Consider the following 5,000-nt stretch of genomic DNA (forward strand, 5'->3'; position numbering starts at 1 on the left):
TCGTCGAAGCCTTTGTGAACACTGCAACTCTTCGCCTTTGCTGAGTCTTCAATCTTCCGCTCCAACTGCAATGCGCCTCCTGGCTCCCAGCTGCTCTCCGCTGCTGTTTCTGAGTAGTCGAACCTTTGATCCGCCATGCTGCTTCAACTCGCCAATGACTCTGACTCTGGTGTGGGGTTGGCTGAGTTGTATTGATCCTCGTTGATTCCTGCGGATCCACCAAATGAAGGAAAAGACCATTCTTACTGCGCCAGTTTCTCAAAATTTCCACATGCTGCTTGAACTGGGTGGATGCTTGTTGGAGCTTTAACGAGCATCGCCTCGCAAACTTCTGAAGTTTTGGGTCCTTCCTCCACAAAATCTGCTCATTGACTCTTCTTTCAGTTAGTTGTCACATCCAAGTAGGTTCGCATCACTTCCGCTTTCGATTGGCATTTCGTTGGGAAATGAAGCGGACAATCTACTCTCAGTAGCACTGATCACCGTTGGTGAGGATTTTGACAACTATTGTCTTCCATTATCTTCGAAGGGTCTTTGAACTTGTGCAGAGCTCCTCTGCTGGATAGATAAGAGAACTGGGGTACTCGGTTTCGCCCATTCTCTTAAGAGTTGAGAAGGCAAAGGTTACTTGACTTCGCCCGCCTCCTCGAGGTTGTACTTCATGCATCGAGCTGGTTACTGGCCTTCGCCTGCTCTTTGCTCACACTTCTGAAGCACTTGAAGTGTTTGCACTCCTTGCGTTGAGTTAGCTACTGTGATTCACCTTCTCAATGCCATTGAACTTCTGGAATGCAGGAAGTTTTCACCCCAACTTGGAGTAATTCTCTGATAGATGAGGTCGCCTCTGGGATTGTACCGTCTTCTCCATCAACCCTGCCGCCTACTCCACTGAGTAGCAAAGGTACAGCACCACGTACTGCCTGCTTCGTTCCTTGGTCGTGCACTCTTGCATGACCCGAAGTCCTTCACTTACGGCTATCTTGATGAGAAACTTGTTGACACCGGTCTTACGAAGTTTCTTGGCCTCTGCCCTTCAGCCTTGTCTCGGTACTTGGAGATTGCCTCTGCATGCTCCACCTCCTCGGCCCCTTTCACGACCAAGCGCTCTCCCTCCGTGAGAGCAAGGGATCAATGACTTGCACGGAAGTCCCGCCTCTGCGGTACCATGGCGCTGCCATGCCCATGGCCCTACTATCCCTCGCTTCGCCTCTGTATCCCTTTCCTTCACAATCAGTAGAGATGTCTCCATGGCACTCCTCTGAGTCCACCTCCATTCTAACTGATGCTTGATTTTGGGTAGCTAAGTCCCTCTGGACTCATCGTCGCTTCCTCGCCCCTTTCGACCTCCTGCTTCAACACCTCTGTGTTCTCCAAGCAGTCTGTTTGGTCGATGGAAAGACAGACTGCAACTCCCATGCATGGCCTCTGCCATCACATTGTAGGGTTTGCACCGATTCTGTTCTCCTTAGCTTCCTTGGTAGCAACGTTCGCTTACTCGACCTTGTCCTCTGACTTGTCGGGCTCCCTTAAGCGAATATGAGTTCTGGAGCAGTCCAACTCTCCAGCTGCTTCGATCATACCTCTGCATGATCAAGTCCCTCTCATGGGACTCACTGGTACTTGCATTCGAACTTTTCCCTTGGTGGAACCCAGCCCCCATATGCTGATGACCAAGGTTTTCATCCGATGCAAAATTCGGTGCACGCCCGGAAGACCCGCCTCTGCGGTACCATGGCCTTCACTCCTTGAATCCATAGCCCTTCTTGCCGTCGTGTTGTTCACCAAAGTGGAGCTCCCAGTAGCTCCCGATCATACCTCCATATGATCTCATCCCTCACGGGACATGTCGTGTGTGTCGCATTGCCACGAACTGTTCCACCACGATCCGCTGCACCATGTCGCCTCCTGGTGACATCTCCATTGCATTCTGATCCTTGTGGAATAAATTCGAATTGTGAACCCTCCATGTGTGGCCTCTGCCAATACATCGCAGGGTCTCCTCCACCTTCGATTTTGTTCGCTCCTTTGGCAATCGACCTTCATCCACCCACTCTTGGGTCACACCTAGATGAAGCACCGCTCTAGGACAGTCCGTCGCCTAGTAGCTCCCGAAGTCCACCGACTTCGCTGTAATTTGTGCACCATTGCCTGGATCCTGGGCCTCTGCCCCTACCAGCACAATCTCCGCTGCACACTGCTTCCTTCATAGCAACTTGAATGGCAACACTGTGGCATATTCTTCAAGAGTACCCGCCTCTGCGTCCTCTTGCCCCGTGCTAAGGCCTTCTGTACCCAACTTCGCCTCCGCAAATTGAGTCGCCTTAGTTCCTCCATCGAATGCTCCTCCGAGATAAGGTGCATGTGCCCCGAAGCTCCCTTCGTCTTTGGCACCATGCAAGATGAGTCCGCTCTGTCAGAATGAAGGACCCAAGGAACAGCATGATTCTACTCCTGCCTCTGCAAGAGTTCATGTCCTTGACCTCTGTCTAGGGAAAGCGCTGTGCCTCTGCTCCATGTTCCAACTTCTATGCTGGCTCCCTTCATGCGGATTGGGTACTTCGCCAAGTTACACCCAAGTTGCTCCGCTCCTCGTTTTTGCATTGAGTCGATGGTGGCCGTCGCGCCCACCATTCCACGGGTCAGCCCTCCCTTGAGTCCGATCTCCATATCGACTCCAAGTGTGCCTCCATTTGAGTTGCTTTGGGTCGCTCCCCCACTTGATCTCGCAATGCATCCACCAATGCATTCTCTCAAGCGAGATCATGCGACGACTCCTCGCCGCTTGCTCAGTCCATCGAGCTTCGTGGAGTTGTTATTTGTGAGGTACTCCTCCTCAACATGTGAAGTCCGTCTCACATGATTCTCCCTCTGGAGAGCTGAGACTTATCCCTCCTGGATAACTGTCCCGTTGGAGCAACATCTCTCTTCGTTTCGGAGACCACCATCCCCTTGGACTACTCCGATCTGCTGAACAAACTGTGCATTGTTCTGCCTCTTGCAAACGCACTTGCTAGATTGCGCCTCCACGTCAATACAGCCACCGCTACACCCCTCAAGGCCTAGCAACATGCTGAACTCGTTGCACACTTCAGCCTCCTCCGGACGTATCCTTCGCATGTCGAAGAGAAAGTTTCAATGCTCCATGGCGCCGAGTCTCGACCGCCTTGGGATGGCCACGAACAATCCATCGTCCGCATACAAGCCCATGCATGAGTACCGAATTCTTCGAGTTAGCAATTCCCCTCACCTCTGTGAGCTTTGCACAACTCTTTCGGTCGCTGAGCAACTCATTCCACTTTGCATGGTCTCGTCCTTTGCCAAGCGCCTCGCTTGCCTTGAGCACCATCAAGTAAAGTTGTCAACGTTGAGCCGTAGCTCAAACTCAGCCATCCCAACCTTTGTGCGCTCCAAATTCTTCCAAGCTTGCCTGTTCTCGTGGTGCCTCTTGCGCGAAGGGTTGGCCATTCCTCTGAATGCCAATCTCAGATGCCCGCTCCTCTGAGCGACTCTTTTCCCTACATCTCCATGCCCGTTTTCCCTCAAACGGTCGCGCGTGTGCTGACTGCCCTCAACGCAGCCCCGCTAGGTCCCCCACGTTTGCATGTCAAGTGTTTCTATGAGTGCTTGTCCCGCTCTGATACCACACTGTCACGACCTTAGCTGGTTTTGCCTAAGGCGTGCGGCACCCTCGCGCGTCCGTCCGCAAAGGTCAGCCTCCCCGAAGCCTCCCATTGTCCCTTAGGACCAACAAAAGAGAGAACGGGTTAAAGAGAACGCCTCAATCGGGATCCACAAGCAAACATGTCCGAAAAACACTTCATAGACAATGCAAATTACAAACAGACTTTACAAGCTCTGAATAGTGGCACAACAAAGGGTAAAATGGTCCATTACAGACCGAAAAGCTCTCGAACGTGTCCACATGACACAACCTTTATTTACAAGCCTAAAGAGGCCACCAACCCAACTAAAATGGGACTATTAAGCCTTCGGCCGCCCCTTTACATTCTGTACAAGGCATGAACATGCCAAAAGACAACGGACAGACATAAGCATTACATCCAACATCTTGTTTAGAAGTTTGTCCGTTACAGCGCGACGCAAGAACAGGCCAAAAACTGGCCAAAACGGCCCAAAAACGGGCCAAAACTGGCCATTTTTGGCTGCGCGAGCGAGCGGCGAGCGGCGGACAGCGAGCGAAGCGAGAGGCAGCACCGTCCCTGCTATACGAAAGCCCCATCCAGCCCTGTGCCACCCGGGGGGTTCCAGGGTGCTGAGATGGCTGACATTTTGCTCCGCTCACGACGGTCACCGCGCGACGCAAGAACAGCCCAAAAACAGGCCAAAACGGCCCAAAAACGGGACAAAACTGGCCATTTTTGGCTGCGCGAGCGAGCGGCGAGCGGCGGACAGCGAGCGAAGCGAGAGGCAGCACCGTCCCTGCTATACGAAAGCCCCATCCAGCCCTGTGCCACCCGGGGGGTTCCAGGGTGCTGAGATGGCTGACATTTTGCTCCGCTCACGACGGTCACCGCGCGACGCAAGAACAGCCCAAAAACAGGCCAAAACGGCCCAAAAACGGGCCAAAACTGGCCATTTTTGGCTGCGCGAGCGAGCAGCGAGCGGCGGACAGCGAGCGAAGCGAGAGGCATCACCGTCCCTGCTATACGAAAGCCCCATCCAGCCCTGTGCCACCCAGGGGGTTCCAGGGTGCTGAGATGGCTGACATTTTGCTCCGCTCAAGATGGTCACCGCGCAACGCAAAAACAGGCCAAAAACTGGCCAAAACGGGCCAAAACTGGCCATTTTTGGCTGCGCGAGCGAGCGGCGAGCGGCGAACAGCGAGCGAAGCGAGAGGCAGCACCGTCCCTGCTATACGAAAGCCCCATCCAGCCCTGTGCCACCCGGGGGGTTCCAGGGTGCTGAGATGGCTGACATTTTGCTCCGCTCACGACAGTCACCGCGCGACGCAAGAACAGGCCAAAAACTGGCCAAAACGG

This window comes from Musa acuminata, unplaced genomic scaffold, assembly GCF_036884655.1.
Source record: "Musa acuminata AAA Group cultivar baxijiao unplaced genomic scaffold, Cavendish_Baxijiao_AAA HiC_scaffold_1136, whole genome shotgun sequence".
Taxonomy (NCBI): Eukaryota; Viridiplantae; Streptophyta; class Magnoliopsida; order Zingiberales; family Musaceae; genus Musa; species Musa acuminata.